The 23,122-nt window shown below is 39.5% G+C and overlaps 1 protein-coding gene and 1 non-coding gene across 3 annotated transcripts in view; both read right to left on the bottom strand.

Annotated features, from left to right (window-relative positions):
* Window positions 1-23,122, bottom strand: part of PDZRN3 (PDZ domain containing ring finger 3) — a 240,571-nt gene that overhangs the window by 187,524 nt on the left and 29,925 nt on the right. The gene's annotated exons all lie outside the window — the stretch shown is intronic.
* LOC116273987 lies at window positions 21,547-21,609 on the bottom strand. Its single transcript, XR_004182470.1, has one exon. It is a non-coding gene; the product is annotated as a U7 small nuclear RNA (small nuclear RNA).

Here is a 23,122-nt window from a genome sequence, read left to right as displayed (position 1 = left end):
GATTTCAATAAGCTCTTCCAAAGTAACAAAGTTCATCTGGTTAAATTGCTAGCTGCTAACTCAGTTGTATGGAAATCCAACGCTGTGTTCTATTCTAGTGTACTCTTAAGTTGACATTAAAAAGTCCAGGCTCAATTCATCATAGCACTTAGAAATGTCATTAGCATCCATTGGTTCCTTGGAGTGTATTCCTCTTCCCTGGGCCTCAACACTTCACATGGATGTCAGAAAACCAAGCTATCTGGGGATCTCTGTGTGAACAACTCCCATAAATCACACTGTACATTCCGGCTGTCAGGGTGAATATAACTCAACCACAGTTGGTTGCGTCCTGTTTCCAAGCACACCTGAGTCACTGCAAGCAGTGGGACAGCAGTACAAAAAAGGAGCAACACTGCCCAGAGACAGCAACAAATCAGATACTCAGAGAAATAAGTACATCAAGCCAAGAGGGATGAGGCAGAGGGAGCAGCTTTACTTTGCAGGAGTGCCACCTCCCTTTTTCAATAAAAAAATGCAGATTCCCTCCTGCATTTGGGAAAACTATGCATATGTGTCATTTGGATTTCAATGGTTTAATGGGAAACTCGGAAAAAACTGCTGGAATTTTGAAAAGATAGCTCCTGGAGCGGTTAGGCTGGAAACCTGAGATAAAGTGAGAAAATACCACACAACTCATTAGCAAAAGGGACGTTTTCGGCTCTTGTGTGTCCCACAGTGTGCCGGAATTAAGGCTTATCTCAGAGCCTCTAGTAAGATACACAGGTTGGTTGTTGATAGTTGGCTGGAAACCAGGGGTGATCTGCTGAAATGCTGATCTGTCTTACCTGTCCCAAAGGCCTCTCTGAGGTCCTACAGTGACCCTCTCTGACAAGACAAGACCCCAGAACATATTAAGGTAGGACCCCAGAGCAGATCAACAGCTACGCAAGATCTCCAGGGCCTTCAGTTGCCAGGGAAAGACACAGTACATACAAAGCACCCAGAATCATGTTTCTGTTACAGACTGCAGCAAGGGACAATCTGCAATGTGGTGTCTGGGAAGACAAGGAGGCAAAGTGAGGGGCAAAGTGTCCTCTAAGATGAAATCTAGCCACAAAGCCAGAGCTATATTTAAGCAGTAGAACTTTCTAGCAGGGGTTAACACACCTCAGTCACCAGGTCATATTTGTCCCACCACCTGTTTTATTAAATAAAGTTTTATTGGAACAAAGCCATGCTCATCCAGTCACCTATTGCTTATAACTGCGTTCACACTACAATGGCAGAGTTGAGGAGCTGCAACAGAGACTGTATGACCCCCAAAGCTGAAAACATTTACCATTTGGCTCTTTACAGGAAAAGTTTGCCAACCCCTGTTCTATGGGAATACCTCAGCGGTAAAAGGTGAGTGTCAGAGATGGTTTTCATTTTTCCAAATCTATGCAAGTCCACCAAAAATACTTTATCAGGCTTTAAAAATAGCCACACAAATACGTGCGCGCGCGCGCACACGCACACACACGGTCCTTACCATAGTCAGCTCTAAACATTAACCCATGCTGTACCACTTTAAAAATATTCACAGCAAATATAGAAGAGTGTTTCTATCCCATTCAAGATAAGCTGGTCAAGTTTGCCTTGCCATATATGCAAACTTCTAGCTGCCCGGAAAAGCATGCAGCTAGCCTCTTAGTACATCCTCTGGACATGAGTGGTTTGCAGGAGGAGAGAAGGCCTGACATTAAAAGAGCAAACACCCTTTATTCTAACATCACAGAGAAGTAACAGTTGTCAGGATTAATGAGGGGGCTCTAGCCCTGTCCAATATTTGACACTCAGCCTATAAAGGGAAAAAATGTCAAACATCAATTATCTTCTAAAGCTAAAGGCTGTCCTCTAAGTACACTCTAACCCCTCTCTTGGAGCCTCTTGACTGCTAATCTTCTCACCATCAAGAGAACTTGCCCTAGGATAAAACCAAACTAAGTACTTGACCATGCTAATTAGGCAGAGTGAGCTGGTATAGCTGAGAAGTCCTTTTTAGCCACTCCCCTCACAACACTTCTTTAAAAACAGAAATAAAGTCAATGAATTCAGTGGAACAAGCACTTCTTTTTTTGGGTGGGGGAGGGTGGGGAAATGGAGCCTCACTCTGTTGCCCAGGCTGGAGTGCACTGGTACAATCTCAGCTCACTGCAACCTCCAACTCCCGTGTTCAAGCAATTCTCTTGCCTCAGCCTCCCAAGTAGCTGGGATTACAGGAGCCCACCACCACGCCTGGCTAATTTTTGTATTTTTAGCAGAGATGGGGTTTCTCCATATTGGCCAGGCTGGTCTCGAACTCCTGACTTCAAGTGATTTACCCGCCTTGGCCTCCCAAAGTGAGAAGCAGCACTTTTAATACAGCAAAATAGCCAAAAGGCAGAAAACAGTATTGACTCAACCTAAAAGATAAGAAGGTGCTTTTTACAACAAATTCAACTTACCCTCTCATCTAGCCCCTTTTCGTGTCTGGCAGTTCAGCCTGTGCTAAACAATCCCGTCATTTACAGCACAGTCCTATTGGGGCATACTGTCAAATATAACCGAGTTTTATACCTCTCAGCTCACCAAAGGGCTGTGATAAGGTGTCATTCCTTTGAAGTGCTGTACAAAAGAGCAAAGTGATTTTTTTTTAATAAAAAAGTTAATAAGTTAATACATCAGAAAATCTCCAAGCTCTAAAGGAGTTCATGATTATCACAAAAATTGGTATTTCTGTAATTCAACATGATTGCCTAAAGAACTAATGAACATAAATGGCATTATACCGTACTGAAAAGGAGGAACAGGGGTTTGTAGTTACACAGGTACTTCTTGAGAAAGTTCACAAATAATTACAGGGCAAATACAATATGTGTGCTGTTCACAGCTCACATCGGTGCCGGAACCTGAAAAACCATCCTTGCATGACCAACTCCACTGTGCTACCTTATCCCTCCCAGAGGGTTCGGAGACCCCATTTTCAAGGCAAATCTCCTTTCCAAACTAGCATGTGCCACGAGCTCAGTGAAGCACCACACAAGAAGAAGTTGTCCCAAAAATCCTCATCTCATCTTTTTCTCCCAGGAGTTGATCAAACACAGTGACCTTCTCAAGTAGAAATGCGAGAAATGGCAGTCAAATTGAATAGAAAGTTAACTACCAAACTTCATAACATTTACAGTTGGGACACAAATGTGAGTTGTGCTTAAAAAATAAATTGCTTACAGACAAATGTGAACTTTATCCGAGAAAGTTCAGGAGAAAGAGGAGGGCATTAGAAAGAACATGCATTGCATTGTAGAGAGGGCAAATAAAGACTGGGTCCAGTCCCAGCTCTGCAGCCATCAGATGACGGAATGGGAACAGGTCCTTCAGCTCTGTATGCCCCTGTTTTCTCATTAGACAAGTAGGAGAACGAATTAACTGATCCCTGAGTTTTAAAATTTTTCCTATGATTCTTTATGGTGATCCAACCAATTTTGCATATTCCCTAAGTAGTGAGCCTCTTAACAAATGTATATTTGACTGCCTAAACTTAGAGTCACATAATTTGAAAGTTCAGGAGAAATATCATGGAAAGAAAGAGAAAGAGGGGGCAGAGGGATGAGGAAAGAAGGACAGGAGAAAAAGAGAAAAATCAAGCGAAGTCATCTTCAGTTATGTTGCTATCATTCTGCAGGGAGTTACTATATGTGGAAGAAATTACGCACATGTGTGCATACACACACACACACTGGTATAGGGAGCTGCCTATTTTCTTCCAACATCTTTCCTTTGCCCTCACCTACCCCAAAATGAGGAAATGAGCTCTATCCAGTGTTAAGGATGGGAGAACACAGTCTAAATTGAGATGGATTAAAATAACAGTTTACATATATGAGAGGTGTTACCCAAAGCCAATCAAAACTAAGGCTGAAATAAAGCTGATATCTATATACATGATACAGGCTGAGCGAAACTGCATCCTCAAGACCTAAGTTGCATTGTGTCCCATAATCAATCTACAAGTCAAGACAACTGCTAGTGTTTCTAGGTTCCAGTGTGCCAAAGAAGAATGCCATAGCCTGACTTTAGGCAGGGACTACATGTGCTTTTTCTTTCTGTATATAAAAAAAAATCAGTGACCCCAGCTATATAAAAGGTAGAGAAACAAGTTTTCAGGGTGATGCAAGCAGAATTCTAAGTTACCCCAAATACTAGGAAATTTATCTTTTCAAGACAAACATTACCACCAAACACAAGTTTCTTAAAGAGCCTGGTGAAATCATCCAGCTTTTACCTTTTTCAATTTTGCACGATTGAACTCACTGTCCTAAATACACTTGATAGACATGAATATCTATCCTGTGTACTAAAAAAGTGGGACGTTACAGAACTGTCATCTTGCTGGCGTGTGTTACTCTACATTTAGAGTTACAGACAAAGAGGTCAAAGTCTTAGAGATAAGTGAAATTTCTGGAGAAAGAGTGATGAGACTAAATTAGAGTAAGTTAAAAAAAAAAAGCACACATTAAATCAAGCACAACCCACATTCTCAAGACACTTACTTTCAATGCCTCTATTAGCACTGATTGCAGGGCTGTCAAAACATTCATTTTTGCTGACCTTAATCTGCAATGTGATGTGATGTTTTGGGACATGACTAAATTAATACTTTTCTAGATGGAGTCACTCGCTCATGCACAGTTGATGAATCATTCTATAAGAGGTCAATTTTCATTCATTCATTTTAGCAAAGAGGGTTTTTCCCAGCCCTCAAACCCAAATTCAGATCTTCGTATGTCTTTCCAAAAGCAACTTTTCAGAACAATGAATCTAGAGGAAAGCTTGATAAACCCAAGGGATGAGAAACCCTTACATGACTAGCTTCTGCTGTGAGTGGATCTCTGTAGAAAGTTCTACTCATGCTTCCTTTACTCACTTACGTTTTACATTGCAACACCACATGTATTCAGAGACGCAGATGTTTGTGATGACTAGGATTAATAAACAAGAGCCCTTGGTACTTGAGGAATCCACGCTGAGTGCATCGTGTGCCGTATCTCATTTCCTCCCCCTGCCAGAGAGCTTCCCTTTTTCCACCCTGCTCTCCGTCCCCAGGGAGGATACCTTGTATAGAATGGTTCTCTGGTCTCCCTCACTCCCTGGCTTCTAGCTGGGATCAGTCAATGGAGTACAGGAGAGGAAAACCAAGGGAGAGAGGAGAAATGCAGCCTAGATTTGGGTCCCGCCCCAAAGCTCCTTCCTGTGGGGTGACTCTTGATAGTGCTCTCTCCAGAGTGCACAGCTCCTGTCTAGACAGCCCCCTTCACAGACTGCCTTTCTTCTAGGTTCTGATACCTCCTTCCACTCCTGCCCTTCAAGCCCAAGACCGGTCACAGCATTGCTACTAGCCCAGTTACTGCCCTATGCTCTTCTTCCTGTACCCCAGAGTTTAATAGACTATGGCCCCGGAGCCAGATCCAGCCCAAAGCCTGTTTTTGTGAATCATATTACTGGAAGACACACCTGTTTGTTTAGGTACTGCCTATGGTTGCTTTCCCTCTAGAGCAGCAGAGTTGAATAGTTGAAGCAAAAGCCACATGGCCTGCAAGGCTGAAAAATATTTACCATCTGGCCCTTTACAGGAGAAGTTTGCCGACCTGTGTCCTACACTCTTCTCATATCCTTGAAAATGGTCCTTTTACTAATCTCTCTGATGGATCCTATCTTAAGTGTGCCATTTGTTGACTCCTGGGATCCTTTATGGTACGGTCCTCGACCATTCTTTCAAGGTACCTTTAGTTACTGTAACTGTTCCCATTACATAGGGGAAAAGGAAATTAGAACAAAATGTTTTGATGAAAAGGAAAGGGAGAATGAGTGACGAAAGGTAAAAGCCTGGCAAGAAGGGGTAGAGAGAGAGAGAGAGATTGATTGCTTGATTTTATGGGTAAAGTGTTAAAAATCTGTCAATACACTGGGGATCCACAGGATTTCTTTCTTATTTCAAAGATAAATTAATAGGGGCCATTAATCCAAGTTTGAGACCATTGCGGAGCCTGCCCCCTTTCTGCTTGGATGTGAGAAATGTGAACATTTCAGTTAATGAAGCAGAAAGAGTTTAGGACAGAATTCTTTCTCCATTCTTGAACTGCTTGAAAAATTACACGGGCACTTGGTTTGCTAAAAGAGTATTACATGGTTAAACACAGTTCCTCTTAGCCAGTCCCTACTCCCTAGACTTTGAAAATTACCTCAGTAATATCTGAAGAAAAAATTTTCCAAGGTGCACTGATTTTGCAAGGTCCTTGATTTGGTCTGAATGTTGGTGTCCCCATCAAATTTATACGTTTGACTCTAATACCCAATGTGATAGTAATTAAGAGGTGGGGTCTTGGGAAGGTGGTTAAGTCATGAGGGTTCTATCCTTGAGACTAGGATTACTGCCCTTTGAAAAGAGGCTCAAGGTAGCTCTCTTGCCGCTTTCACCATGTGAGGAGAAAGCAAGAAGGCACCATCTTTGATGCAGAGAGCCTTTACTAGACATTGAATATGTCAGCACCTTGACCTTGAACTTCCCAGCCTCCAGAACTACGAACAGTACATTTCTGTTGTTTATAAATTACTCAGTTTAAGGTATTTTATTATAACAACCTACATAGAAAAATGGTAGTCCTACTCTGTGGGGTCTAAGACCAATAAACAGCTACTGCTAGATAATCATAAAGAGTAATCAATTTGAGTTACCAGTTATTTAGCATGTTAGATATGCCAAGGCCCTTACAAATACTTTACATTGTTTTTTTATTTACAGATTCCAACAAACTTATTTTAAAAGTACTATTATGATTTCCATATTTTGGATAAGAACATGGAGGTGGATAGGTGTTGAGAATTAGCCCAAATTTGTAAACAACAGAGACTACACTTTAACCAGCTTTTCTGAATGTGGCACACTGCAAGTTTCCCCTGTGTAAGAGTGAATTTCACTGAGAAGCAAGAAGCTCACCACTGAGGATCTGACTGTAATAAGGGCGCAACTCAGAGGTTATTTTGTAAATCACTGCACCATTGTTGAGGTTTGCTCCATGGGATCCATCCCATTAGGTACGGAGTGTGTGTGTGTGTGTTTGTGTATTTATATGTGGTCATATTTACATCATAATATTTAGACTAAGCTCCTTCAGACCTATACAGAAAAACTTATAACTTCAAATCTCCCCAAAGCAGCCATGATTCCAGAGGAACTTAACCCATGAAAAGAAGGCCTTTCACATTCCTGTTAAGTCTCCACCTATCATTTCCATGTTATTTGGTACCTCAGACCCCCAAGTCTTGCTCCTATGGGTGTTCATTTATTGAGCTGAAAAACTGAAAATCCATTTTAGAATTGAGTTGATCTTGGCTGAGGAAAAATATCAATTTTCAGAGCTTTGTCTAGGACCCTGCAAAGGACTTAAGAATTCTTAACAGAGGTTCATGAATGGTCCCAAGAAGTCTACAAGTTCCATGAAATTGTACATGTACAAGTGAGAGGGAGGGGGGATGAGAGCCTCTGAGAATGTAAATTTTTTGGCATGAAGATCCGTAACTTTCATCAGATCCTTTTGGGGTTCTGTCCTCCCCAAACCACAAAGAATCTGAGCAGAGAGCTAATGCAGTCCTCTTGTCTGTCATGCAGCCGGCTCTCACAGCCATGCTGGTTTAGCCAGAGGGGCAAACACACCAGCATCTTCCCTGCTCTTCTGAACTCTCTCGAGTGTTTCCCGTTACTCTTTGCATTACGCCTTACTCACCACTGACTCAAAGTGATCCTTGACGTCACCAGGCACTATTTCCTACAGATGGGAACTTGACATAAAGAGCAGAAGGCTGCACTGGCCTCCATCCAAATGGTTTAGTGACTCAAGTAACAACAGAGCCTCTTCTGTGGCTGGGGCTGTTTCACCTGTGAGGCAATTTCTTGACATCCTGCCTAGACTCAAAATAGGGCTTTTATGTAACCTTGACTTGTTTGCCTACAAAAAGTGCATATGGACCTCTTCCTATACCTCTCTGGACATCTGTGGCTGAGTAATTCTGCCTAAATGACTATGTTTTGTGTTATTGCTATTTTCCCAGAGTGCGGCTTCAATTGTATCTTGCTTTATAACAATAAAATCTACCTCGAACTAATTCTGAAATACAATGCAGCTGCCTTTGCTGGATCCAGTTAACAACTTTGACATAACATACCAGAAGCAACCAGCAACAGATTTTATTTCTGTAAAATGCCCTTTTTTGGGGAGGAGGGATACATTCTGGAGTTTGAGATTTACTCAAGTGTAAATTTCCAAAGTTCAGATCTACTCCTACGTAAGGAGAACAGACCTATGAAAAGCATAAGCAACACTCCTTTGGCAGTTTTCACAGAAAGAATCACCTGTGTGTGTGAGCAGCTTTCTCTCAAAGAGAACTGATGGTTTGCTTATGATGTTTTTTATTTTTCCTCATATTTTAAAACACACTAAACGCTCCCCATGCTATGAACATATACACCCAACCATGTTATGTTTGTCTTTGAATAAACATGACTCTACTTTTGGAAGACACATCTTTAAATAACCAGCCTTGGAATTTGTGTGAGTATGTCTGTGTGTGGGTGTGAATGTGTGATTTAGTTATTTATATTTTATTTAAGATTTCGTTTCTATTTTATTTAAGATTTCTTTTCTGATTATAAAGAAGTATCTGCTTATTGTGGAAAATCCAATTTTAAAAATTGTATGAGTGTATATTATACCTTCAACTTCTGGAGTCCAAGTCCCAAGACTATAGGAAATGGGTAGAGGGACATTATTACAGTACTATTTGCAGGTCCAAAAAAATGCAGAACAATTTAAGGCTCTGTCAATGGAAATGTCACTGAATACAGTGGACTCACATTCATATGATGCAACAGCATGCATTTATTAAAACCAGTAAGTTACATCTGTATCTACTGGAGGAATGGACACAATATGCTATTACAGAAAACATGTTGTAAAATGAGCACAAGAGGATTGCATCTGTGTAAAGACAATGATTTAAAAAAAAAAAAAAAGCTAGACATGGTGGCTCACATCTGTTATCCTAGCACTTTGGGAGTCCAGGGCAAGCAGATGGCTTGAGTTCAGCAGTTGAAGAACATCCTGGGTAACACGGCGAAAACCCATCTCTACAAAAAACACAAGAAATTAGCTGTGTGTGGTGGCACATGCCTGTGGTACCAGCTACCCAGGAGGTAGATGTGGGAGGATCACTTGAGCCCAGGAGGTTGAGGCTGCAGTGAACCCAGATCACACCACTGTACTCTAGCCTGGGTGACAGAATGAGACCCTGTCTCAAAAAAGAAAAGAAAAACTGACATCTCATATGTGTACATGTGTTTCTATTTTGTATAATCATGAAGAAGGCTATGGAAGGCTTTGTGCTGGGCTGCAAACTGCTTACCTCAGGGCATGAGAAGAAGAAAACGAGAGGAAGGCACGTGGAGATTTGTCTTTTTTATTTTAAAATGTCTATTGTTTCAATGATTGTGGCAACTCCACATAACATTTTAATTTGGGGGATGGTGCCTTTGATAAAGTATTTCTTTTAAAGAAAATGAACTATACATTATAGTAAAAAACTCTGGGAAACCACTCCGCTCGCCAAGATAGACCACTGCTGGCAACTTGCTGTGTACAAATTCTCATTTTTTCCTATACCTATACTAACAAAAATAAATTTTAAAACGAAGTGTATTTTATACACACACACACACACACACACACAGTTGGCTAAATGTTTTTATGATGATTATTGTTTATACACACACAGAGTTTTGTTTACACTTGTTCACTCAATGAGGCTCCAATAACTCAATAAGGCTCCAATAACTCAATGCGGCTCCAACTGTCCACTGGCATGGGATCTGGCTGGACAGAAATGTGGCATAAAGGAGAGCACACAGAGCCAGATATGGATTCGGATCCCGTCATCCCCAATGGTCAGCTGTGTGACCTCTGAGAAGGCACTTACCCTGAGTCTCAGTGGTGTCACTTGTAAAATGAGAATGATACTATGTATTATTGCAGTGTTGTGGGGACAATGAAATGAAATAGCATATTAGGAAACAGCCCATTCCTCCAACAGACACAGATATAACTCATTGGTTTTAATAAATGCATACTATTTCATCACACAGATGTGACCTCAGCTTATTCAGTGATACTTCTACTGATATATCCTTACACTATTTTGCATTTTTTGGACCAGCTCACTGCCTGAGCTCATTGTGTATGTACTCAACTGCATACAGGAGCCACTCAACAATAGAAACTATCAATAATCATAATGTGATAATGTCACTGAGGACTTGCTATTTACTAAGAACTCTTCTAACAGCCCCTAAAATATTAAGATATATTAATTCATTTAAATCAGCACACCTAACTTATGAGATAGGAACTGTCGTGCTCATATTTCAGGCAAGAACATGAAGGTCCAGAAAATTTAAGGAACTAGCCCAAGGCTACATGGCAAAAATATCAGAGCTGGGATTCAAACCCACATAGCTAGCTTACCCTTATCCACTACATATACTGCTGCTCAATGCTATGAAAGAGGCAGAATTTTATGGAAGTAAATTCTTCCTACATAAGCACTTCTGTGGACCATGTAATAACAGATTAACTATATGGCAAAAATAGCCTCAGGCTAGCAGTTGATATTCTCAGCACTGGTTTCGAGACCTTTTCACCTGGGAACAGATGCGTGAACTCCGCTAGATACCCAACACTAGCCCACTGTGATATTCTGCACCCTCCTCCCATTCTCCCTGTGTGTCCATCTGGTCACACTCTGCCAAGGAAACATGGCCGCCAGGAGCTTCTCTTTCCCCCGTAAGTCCCTTCAGCACCCAAAACAAAATTTAACAACAGCAAGGTAGAAAACTCCGCAAGTCAAATAGGACAGGATGGCCTCTGGTCTATACTCACCTAAAACCATAGTAACTCACACAATCTATCACTGTAGGAGTCCACCCTCAAGTTGGCCAACTCATGACAGCGAACAGCTCACAAACGTACGATGGAAGGACTGTTCCCACATTAGACTCTGCTCATGGGAATGCCATAACCAGCTTATTAAACCTACTAGGCAACCCTAACATCATGCAAAAATAGCTTATTTCCAGTCTCCAGAGATATTCAGCAAGGTGTCTACCACCACTTTCAATATTCTCCTAAATTAAATGAAAATGGCATTTTAGTTTCCTTAAATAAGGTCTAAAAGACGTCAAGTTCTAGCTTTGTCTCCTAGGTGGTCTGTAACATGAAGCCACCAACAGTTAGCTTTATGTTTTCCCTTCCAATGCCAGGGCAATTCTTTTCTCTCTCTGACAAGGCCAGGACGTTCCCTCTGTCTACTGCGGTAAATAAGGGGAGAAAAAAAAAGAGGAAAAAAAAGCAGGCCATTTATAACTTGCAACTTTTATTTCAATGCTCTTAATGAGCAGAATCTGGCATCCTTGTTACAGAAGCACCTTCAAAGACTGCTACTGAACTTTAGGTGGCACACCGGTTAAGTCAGGAAGGAAAGGAAAAAAAAAATGAATAGAGAAGAATAACCACTTCCATCCAGGAAACAGGATAATGACAGACCCTTTCACGTTGAACCTGAGTGCTAAAAACATATTTTGTCCAACTAAGAATCAACCCAAATGTCCATCAGTGACAGATTGGATTAAGAAAATGTGGCACATATACACCATGGAATACTATGCAGCCATAAAAAAGGATGAGTTTGCGTCCTTTGTAGGGACATGGATGCAGCTGGAATCCATCATTCTTAGCAAACTATCACAAGAACTGAAAACCAAACACCGCATGTTCTCACTCATAGGTGGGAACTGAACAATGAGATCACTTGGACTCAGGAAGGGGAACATCACACACCGGGGCCTATCATGGGGAGGGGGGAGGGGGGAGGGATTGCATTGGGAGTTATACCTGATGTAAATGACAAGTTGATGGGTGCAGCACACCAACATGGCACAAGTATACATATGTAACAAACCTGCACGTTATGCACATGTACCCTACAACTTAAAGTATAATAATAATAAATTAATAAAAAAAATTATAAAGGCTGGAAAATAAAAAAAAAAAAAAAGAAAGAAAGTGGCTACATTTCCAGCACAAGTTAAGTGGTGCTTCATTTAATGGGGTGTGTGTGTGTGTGTGTGTGTGTGTGTGTGTGTGTGTTTGTGTGTATGCATATGTGTTGTGGATAAGAAAATAAAAACTGATTTAGAAAAGAGAGAAAACATTAACTAAACTTAACAAAACTACCTAGGATTTTGTTTGTTTTAAAGTCACTTGGAACAGTTATTTTGATTCCTCTAGTGTTCTGATTTAGATTCTAGTATTACTATGGTATGTCCTTAACAGCATTCCATGGCAGTCTCTCTAAAGTAATACAAAAACTATGTTGCATTCTATCATTAATATGTTCATTCTTGTTAGAATACCAAACTAAGCAAAATGCTACATTAAATGTACTCAAAATTACCAATATATTTTGACATAAGCAGCTAAGTATGCAGAGAGCTTATCACTATCTTTTTAACTTTTGTAATTGGGATATCACCCACTGAAAACGTCCATTTGAATGACTTCTGCCATCTAACACCCCAAAAGGACAGAGAAACTGCACTGGTTTCATCTTCTCCTTTACTCCTTTAGAAATCTTTAAAAAATTTTTTTTACAAAATGAACTATTTTAATGTGAGTCCAGGCGGCCTCCACTTTGAAGAGATAACATTTCAGCTTTAAATTGGCTGGCATATAAACACACAAGCAGATGCCCCACTAACGCTAAACAATTTTAGTTTCCTTTCTTGGCTGAGTGTTTAAAGCAAAAACTAAGATAGCTGCCCTTAGTTTTACCATTTTAAAGTTTAGGAATTCAAGTTTTAAAGTTTCTTAGCAAATGATATTAGAAAAACAGATCAGAAATGTCTGTTAGGAAGTTTATATTTGGTCTCTTTGTTTATATTAAGATTTACATTGTGTGCAGCATAATTGACATTCTATGAGAATAGTCCTCTATCTTCAGCTTGTCACATTTTCTCACTAGTTCAGCACACAACACAAATCAACATTTTGGCAGACAGCTAGCAATACAAAGGTAAAATAAATCTGTTTACTACAACAGGCTTTAAACATCATCTTGCTCATCAAAGCAAGGTTGTGGCCTGTTGGTAGGAAGCCACGAAGACCTTTCTCCAGGCCTTTGCTTAATGTCCTCATTTGCATCCACCCCCTTGCCGCACCTCCACACCCCCAGAAACCCTCGGAAAGTTCCACTGTGTTTTATTGCTTCACTGAGAATTCGGTTTAATTAAGCAGCTGTGGCAAAGGAATTATTTCCTGGAAGATGTATGGAAATTCTGTGACAACAACAGTGACTAAAATTCTATTGAAGAAATGACACACTCAAAATAGGTGTCAACAAAGGTATCTTCCAGAACTTAGTTGCTACTGATTTTATGTTGCCAAAACGGGTTTTGACAGGCAGATAAGATCCAAGTCAATGAAGGAAGAAAGAACAAAGGTGACCAATGTTAATTATTTTCCAAACATGGTGGCAAAGCTGGCACCTTCATAAGCAAAAAGCACAACTGCTAAAGGAAACTTACACTGTCTTGCATGGAGCCAGTTAACCAGAAATAACACAATTTCCTAAGTCTTATTGTTAAACAGGACTAAGAAAAAGGTTTACTTGAAATACAAATATTGGAATTCATAAATGCAGATTTTTAAAGTTTAGATTTTACAAAACCCAATGTGGCATACCAAAAATTAAACTCCTGATTTTCTTATGATAACATTATATTTATCTTTTTTAAAAAGAACAAAATTAGGGATTCCTCACGATTTCTCTCTGGCAACCCCACTCATTCCCCTGCTTCTAAATAAAGGAACTCTTTACTCCTAAATTCCTCCTGACACTGGGAAAGATGTCTATTTTAACCCGCTGCTATTCCTGTATGGACAGCTGGCAGATTCCACCTGTCTGCAGGAGGTGTTGTCAAAGTATCAAATGTCCCCAAGGCCTCATGACATACTATCACCTGCCCTGAATACTTCTAATGTTAGAGTGCCTGCCGTTTTACCCTCAGAAGTTGATGGTGTGACTTGAACATCTATTTCTGAGTCAGGCGACACATATTTACTGATTGAATACTCTGTACCAGGGATGGTGCTTAGTACTGAGAATACACGGTGTACAGAGCACAATCAATGAGTCCCTGCTCTCAAGAGCTTACACTCAAGCAGGGCCTTCCTTGATCTTTTCCTAACTGCAAACCTTCCAGGTACACTTCACCAAGGGGGTTTCAGAGATGCTGGATTCAGAGGCCTGTTTAGGTATAACTTCTCATCTTCCCACCAGAATCCAGAGTGCCACACATGCCACACAAAGCATCCACATCAAAATCAAGCTGATACAAATCTCCTCAACTGGAGATGAAATTACCCTGCATACCAAAGCTCCACACTTAGAAATGAGTTATGCCTCCAGAGGCTGGAGCTACGTCCCTTTGTGGTAAGTCTATGATGATGCAAATGACCACCAGTTAATGCCATCCATCTGCTGATGGAGTGCAGGGCCCAGGAACTTTGCCTCAAGTAAGAAGTCCATTAAGTGGAAAGGTAACAGGAAGAGGAGATTATTTTTACAAATATAGTCCTATATAGCCTAATATCAAATTTGACTCCATTCTTTTTGCAACAGGTTTGATTTAGTTTTGCCGCGAGCAGATCCAACAGACCCCAGGGTACAATATCAGAAAGACATCTGCTGTTAACACGAAGACACAGCTCTGTCCTCCAAAGCAGAATGTTTTCAAACTGTGGGCCACTGCCCCTTAGTGAGCCATGAAATCAACTTAGTGAGTGGCAAACGACATTAAAAGAAAAAGAATAAAATACAAATACCAGACTACATTGTATGCAGTAATGGGAAATATCTCACATGAAACATTTTTCCCATTTTTATACACATCCCAGGCCAACTTACATCTGTGAGTGCTGCACTGGGTCACACATAAAATGTGTTTCTTACTGTAGGTCAGTACCAAAGAAGTTTGCAGAATATTCTTTCAAAGAACAGTGTAGAATGAGTTGCTGTTCGAGTCACACTTACAACTATGGTTGGGCCGCATGACGGACAAATGTACATACAGTAAATATCTACAACAAATGTATAAAGAGAGTACAGTTTTTCAGAATTGTATAAAAACAAACAAAAGTTTATCAAAGAAGCATTCCCCAATCTCTGGTCAGTGACATTAATATTTACCTTCCTGCCTCTGAGGTTTTTAGCAGTGAAAGAATTCTTCCTCTCTATAGTGGATTCTCATCTCCAAGGACTCTTCTTTTCCTCAACCAACCAAACCAAAGTAGCCACATGAAGAGTCCAGCTCAGACTGGTACATGACAGCCCTGGGCAAGCTGAAGTCAGGGAATACTTCACATTATTTTAGGTGACCCTGGGCTCTGCCATTTAAACGACCTTGAATGACATGATGTCATTCCACTGTCAATCTCTAACCCAAGTTATCCAAGTCACTCTATTGTCAATCTCGAACCCATCTGCTTACATCCAGAGGACAGAGTCAATCTGGGGCAAAAATATTTGTAACACTACTTAAAAAAAAAAAATTGTTTCTTCTAAAAAACAACAACAAAACAAAAAAAACCAGGGATACATGTGCAGAACATTCAGGTTTGTTACATAGGTATATGTGTGCCATGATGGTTTGCTGCATCTGTTGACCTGTCCTCTAAGTTCCCTCCCCTCACCCTCTACCCCTCAACAGGCCCTGGTGTGTGCTGTTCCTCCCTCTGTATCCATGTGTTCTCAATGTTCAACTCCTACTCATGAGTGAGAACATGCAGTGTTTGGTTTTCTGTTCCTGTGTTAGTTTGCTGGGGATGATGGCTTCCAGCTACATCCATGTCCCTGCAAAGGACATGATCTCATTCCTTTTTATGGCTGCATAATCTTCCATGGTGTATATGTACCACATTTTCTTTATCCAGGCTATCACTGATGGGCATTTGGGTTGGTTCCATGTCTATGCCATTGTAAACAGGTAACGCCACCTTTAAAAATAAAGTTTATCCAAATGTAACATAAAATGAACTCATCCTAAGTGTACATCTTGGTGCATTTCCACAGGTGAACATGCTCCTGAACCACTGCCCAGATTGGGAGCAGAATAGGACCAGCACCCTCAAAAGCCCTCCTCAGGCCTGTTTCCCACCACTGTCCTGACTTCTACTCCCACTAGTTTTGCTCTTAGACAAAGAGAAAGCAAGGCTCAAAGACCAGAGTTTTCAGCAGTCTAGTTTAAATTGACCAACTCTACATTTTCATTGTTTATTTTTACTCTTATCTTCTATTTACAACACATGTCAATGACTTTCCATTTACAGTCATGACACACAGTTTCTTTTTAAAATAAAGTTAAAACAATGTTGCTTTAAGAATAATGGTGAACATTTAGCAAAACAGGTGGTGCATACATAGCAAAAACTGAGCAGGTGGGTGTACGACTGACTCGAGTCTGAGAAACACTTGTTTAGGTTTGATGATCGATGCAAAATGCTCAACAGGCTTCACTGACTACCCCTCACTCTGATTTTTCTCTGATGAAGGAGGACTCTTTCCATTGCCCTGTGACTGATTTCTTCTCTTGAATATTCATAAAACAGTTTAAGGGCCATCCTCCCAGGAGATATGATGCTATTTTTATATGCTTTCGGTTTGTATTTGTCACAAGCATCATGCTTAATCAAGACTGGAAGAAGCTGACTCAGAATGAAAGGAAGCACATTGAATTTCTCTCTTCTATCTCTACTATTTTAAGTTTTAAAAGACCACCTAGAACTGGGATGGATTATTACAAAAGGCCACAAACAGCTCTTATTATTGAATCCTTTAATATTCTGGTCATGACAAAAAGCAGCCAACACTTGTTATGGGCTTATCTTTCAAACCAACTAAAGGAGAAAAGAAAAATGTTATTTAAATAGAAAACCAATTGCCTTCCTTGTCCTTTTCCCTCTGAATCAGTGTAACTCCCTGTATGCTCTGTTAAATCCGGTAAGTTTAATAGATGAGAACCTCTGAATTTCACTTATAAGATTTACTAAGTGTATCAAGCAAATCGACCTAAACTTACCTATAAATCGGCTTCACAATTAGGTCCCTACATCAAAATAAAGATTTCCTTGTCACCACTTTACATAATACCATCTGCCCAAAGGATTCTCCTTTCATTTCTTACAAAGTATTAATGAAGATTATTAAACACAGACTATATACAAAACAGCTTAAAACTTCATCCAGTTTGTCTTGAGTCTTCAAGTGACTTACACAAAATGAAGGCGAAATCTCATGAGTTACTAATGTGAAGCCAACAAGGTGCTTGTGTTCAGGCATCAATGTTCAGATTCACACATATATTCATATAGAGTCATACATATTCATAAGTATTTCACAAGCTCTTTAATGGTAAGCAATCTAAAAAATATTATTTGTCAAAACACAGATTAGCTGGGCTCAGTGGCTCACACATGTAATCCCAACACTTTGGGAGGCCAAGGCAGGTGGATCACTTGAGGTTAAAAGTTCGAGCTCCTCCTGGACAACATGGTGAAACCCCATCTCTACCAAAAATATTAAAATTAGTTGGGCGTGATGGGCGCCTGTAATCCCAGCTACTTGGAAGGCTGAGGCACAAGAATCGCTTGAGCCTGGGAGGTGGAGGCTATGGTGAGCTGAGATTGCGCCACTGCACTCTAGCCTGGGTGACAAAGCAAGACTCCATCTCAGAAAAAAAAAGAAAAAGAAAAAGAAAAAAACTGATTAAAAGACTGTAGCTGATATAAGTTAAAGTGCTCTCTGGAACTTCATTAAAATGCAAATACCAAGGTTTAGGTAACAATTCTCTGAGAAAACAATTCCATCTAACTTGGCCCTTATTGTCCTTCCTCTGGTTAGGTCTCTCTCTATTGGTTCACATACCAGAGGGAATTAGTCCTCTAGGTACTAAGATGCTAACTTGGGCATCTGAATGGAGAAATAATAAATATCAACAACTTTGGTACCATCATCTAAAAAGAATGTAGTTCTTTTTTCTAGTTTTCAAACTTACCTTGTAGTAAAATTAAGATGTTGTTCTGTTGAAAGTATTAAAAATTTTCAAGCTTTCAATAAAAATGATGAAATCTTTATTCTTGCTTCTCTTGCTTCTACAAATTCCTGTGTCACCAGCAATTCTATTCCAAGTCCCCCTCATATGTCAATATTATATATCACTTATGTTTCTTACAAGCACACTGACTCAGTTATTTCAAACAATGACACAAAGCATCAGAAATCCAATAATAATGCTGCAACAAAATCATACTTAATCCTATTTTACTTGAAGTTATCCCACTTCATTTAAACTAGAATTTAGAACAAGTAATGAAAATATTACTGTTCCTTATGCAATTCCCATGCCCCATTAGATTCTAACACAGAAGCCATTGTATCCATTCCTGAATGATCAAACAGATAAAGATTTTGTCAAGATAATACTTAGTATCAGTAAGGGTTTCTATATTCATCTTTATGTCTTACTGTAGTTTTCAATTTTTCTACAATGGTGTATTACATTCATATCAAGACATAAAAAAGTTACCCTAAAAAGAAACTCAACTATTTCAATTTTAAGGGACATTTTTGCTAAAGAAAGATGAACTGTTCATTATTTTAAGAAAATCCCAATATTCCTCGTGAGTCAACATAGAAACAGAAATCTTAATGTTTTTGGCACTTTAAAAATAGCTGATATTGAGCACACAATTGTTTGACTTTATTTTTGGAACACTTATGTCAGCACATATGCAATGAATTACCATGCTGTTCACACTAAGATGTAAATTAAGAATTACTCCTTATTGATCAATTATTGTGATTTATATGGCCTTAGGAAGTGGCAGCTCTTAATCCAGATACAAAGGGTCACTAATTTCAAAAAGAAATAAAAAACAAATTAAAATGGTCTACTCACAACTGTAATTTCAGGTTTATGAAACCGTGCCATATAGCCGTCATCAAAGTGTTGGCTTGCTGGAAGGTTCCTCCAGCCCAGCCTCTAAAGACCCACAGGAAACAACACAGCATAGCTAACCACCTGGTGAGCATTTATTCTGGGCCAAATTTACAATATTCAGACACACAAGAATATTTTCTTTATTTATGGCAACTTTATCCATATTTTACAGAAAAAAACAATGCTAGATAAGAGATAAGAAGCTTCTCCAAGCTCATGAAGCTAGCAAATGGTAGAACTAGAATTCAAAAGCTGATCTGATTCCAGAGTCCTTGGCTCTTAACCTCTGCATATACTGGCTGCCCTTCTCATTAACTTGGTGTTCGTCATTCTCCTATAAACACAGGTCTCACGTGTAAACTCCCTAGAGCCAGGGAGTTTACTACGTACTAGTTCTCTGGGTATCCTGACTTATCTCAATTAGGCAGAACTCAGTGCATACCCAACAAGTGAACATATGTCTACTCGTGGTTTCTCTTCCCCGCTATCCCCTTGTATCCTGAGAACTCATATAACATGAAGATGTTTTAATAAGTCGCAACAATTGTATAGATCATGCTATATAATTTATCCCCTATCCAATGTTTAAAATCAACGCCTAAGCATTTTTTGGATATGGGTTGCATGTATTTGGCTAACGGATCCTCAAATCACTATGTCTGGAAACATATATCCATTTCTTAGCAAAAATCATTCTATGAAAAGAACAAAAGACTCTTTTTAAATTAGACTGTTGGCATCAATTTTGCTCCACCCCAGAGTGTCTCCAAACATTGAAAAATAAAAAATAAATGTATTTAGCTTGTTTTAATAGCTGACTTGCATTTTTCTTTTGAGGGGTGGGGGAGTGCCTAGGAAACCAAACACTCTTAGGCTTTAAGTTCTCCCGATCCCTGAAAGCTGTCAAATGACCCACTAGGGCTAGCAGGAAAGAAGTGATGAAATAAGGAAATAAAGAGAATCAAAAGAGCCAAAAGGGCAGAGGGGAGTGCCACTCTCAGGAGAAAAGGGGTGGGACCCAGTTTCTACGCAGTTCACGTGGTCATCAAAATAGACTTAAACAGGGTAAAAGTCAGAGGTCTCCATTGAGCACTGTAGCACATGGCATGGCAGACTCATTCCATACCAGCTGCTCTCCACTGTGAGGCTCAAAGGAATCATTAATCCTCATTAAAAGAGAGCAAGCTGCAGCAGCTACCCACACTGGAGTACTCAGAGTTCCCAGTGAAAGTGGCATAATTGCAAATCAGTGCTTGCAGCTGCCATTCTGCCCCTGAGTCTTCCTATTTGCAATTCCTATTGACAATTCCTGATTGTCAACACTCTTTCCGCCTGTTCAGAGCACCCTGGTCTATAGGCACTGTGCTTAGTTTAGCTCCACAATGTCTGCCTACTGCTTGGAAGGGTTCCCCTAGTGCTCGCTCATGTTACATATACTTCAGAGATTAGCATTTAAGTCAGGTCATCCCTAACACACCTTCCAAATTCAATAAAAATGCATCTGGCTCTTTTTGTGTTATAGCAACAGATGAAAGGACAAAAACTTCCTTTAAAAAAAACCAGATAAGGTTACTGCTCTCAAAACCCCCATATTTAAAGATAAGTGTCTAGATATCACATGTAAAGATGACAATATAAAATATATTTGACCTGTATTATTGTCAAGAGTTTGTTGTTTTGTTTTATTGTCCTCAGGATATTACCCAAGAATTAATTTTTTTACTTAATCGTCACTCAAAAATTTAATGCGGACATTGGTTACTTCTAATTTATTCTTCATTTTAAAATGCTCTGTGGAGTGGATTACCCAATTAAATCTTCTTATGAAAGGAAGACTTTGAGGGACAGATTTAAAACTTCTTTGGAGTCAGAACTCCCACAAAAGTACAGTGTCAATACAAAGTAAACTCTAACACGGGCAGAGGATGGGAGAGACACTCTGCCAAAGAGAAGCGCCCAATATCCCAACTGCAGGGTTTCAGCAGGAGACAGATGCCTCTGCATTTCCATACCTGGTGCCATATGCTATGAGCTTGTAGAAATGAGAATGTTAAGTGACTTTTAAAAGGAAATATATAAGCAGGTGTCCACTTTGTGATATTTGAAATTCAAAAGAAACTTTTAAATCACTAAGTTTTTCATTCTTACTGTTTACTGAAATATATATATACACACACACATACATACACACACACACACACTTTGGAGAATTCCAACATTACAGAAATGTGGCATTAAAGTTCCCCATAATCCCACCAAACAAAGTAACTATAGTAACCGTAAACTGTTCATTAGCTTTAGAGTATTTTTCCCCTGCAAAGACTAATATAAATGCCTTAAAAATAAACAAATTGCGTCATACCATGTTTTATTTTTTTGTTTCCACTGGTTTTTCTAGTAAAAAGTGAAAAACTTGCTAGGTAAATTCTGCAAGAGTTGTAGCACTCCATACTGTCCACTCTTCACCTAAGCTTTATGTTTATCTGACTAGTATAAAGTGATGTATGTTAGAAAGATATTCACTGAAAGCTAGTTTTGATAGGAAAATAAGGAAAATAATGGCAGTAATAAATATAACAAAGCCCATACATCACACAATAAGCTATGCACAGTCATTAGAAAGAAATTAATACATAACATAATGTTTAAAGCAACCATGGACTAAAGGGGGACTATTTGGTTTTAATTGGTCACATTGTTAATTCTGGAAAGTATGTCTCCATGAACGAGTTTAAGATTTTCTCAATAATTCTATAGCAGTTCCACATTCTTGCTGATATACATAAACAAGAAGAAAACATCTCAGAAATGTTTTTGGTAACTTCTATATTTCGCTTTAAGTTCTTGCATCCTGTACAAAAATTTTAATTTGAAATAACAATTCTCCACCTTTGTACTTAATGGCAAAAATCCTTTATCTACATTGTTTCCTTGGTACACCCAGACAGCATGACAGGTAGGAAAGACAAGCAGTAAATACTCCTCCCACTCTAGAGATGAAGACTCAACATTTAGAATCCCAACACCAGAGTGAACACCTGGGTGGAGACCTAAACCTGGGTCTCCTGATTTAAATCTTTTTTTTTTTTTTTTTTTTTTTTTGAGATGGAGTCTTGCTCTGTCACTCAGGCTGGAGTGCAGTGGCGCGATCTCGGCTCACTGCAAGCTCCGCCTCCCGGGTTCACGCCATTCTCCTGCCTCAGCCTCCCAAGTAGCTGGGACTACAGGCGCCCACCACATGGTTCTTTCCATTTCAACATGTCTCTTCTAATAGTAAGGAGATCTGCTGCATTTCAGAGAAGCCTTACCTAACGGTGTTAGAGTCTTCCGTTGCTGTAGTAAAGACTATTAAGGTAAAGTGAAAGTGATAAAATGGCTAAATCAGGGAATAGGAGAGGGGAAAATATGATATTCACTTTATTTTATATGTGGAGACTAAAAAAATGGAGATGGACTGACTTATTGAGAGTGCAGCTATGCTAGTGAAAAGAGAGTCATTACTACCAAATGACAATGCAATAGTTTCAAAAACATAATTTAAGTGAGTCCATCCGGAGACAGCAAATATACAGCAAAAAATGTCACCCTTCCCCTTGTTTGTGTGCCCATGACAAACATCACTAAATGATCACAATGCTCATCTGCACTCAATCCAGGAATGTCCTCAGAATTTTTTGACACCATAATCCAAGGTGATATCACTATCATTGTATATACTGAAATTGATTTATAAGATGAAACTCTAGTTTCTACCTTTGGAAATGGCGAGTTGGAGTCCATTACTAATAATGATCTCTAAAATCTGCTTACGTTTGCAGTTAACAAAGAATCTTCTAAATGCAGCTTGAATTATATCAAGTTTCTTTCATCAAAACAGAATATTTGGGTAACCAAGACAACAGTTAGAGATTTCAAATTAACATGAATAGGTTTTACTTCTTAAACGGATAACTGCTACCA

The sequence above is a fragment of the Papio anubis genome, chromosome 2, assembly GCF_008728515.1.
Source record: "Papio anubis isolate 15944 chromosome 2, Panubis1.0, whole genome shotgun sequence".
Classification (NCBI taxonomy): domain Eukaryota; kingdom Metazoa; phylum Chordata; class Mammalia; order Primates; family Cercopithecidae; genus Papio; species Papio anubis.
Note: the sequence above shows the minus strand (reverse complement) of the source record. Positions and strands in the feature narration are given on the sequence as shown.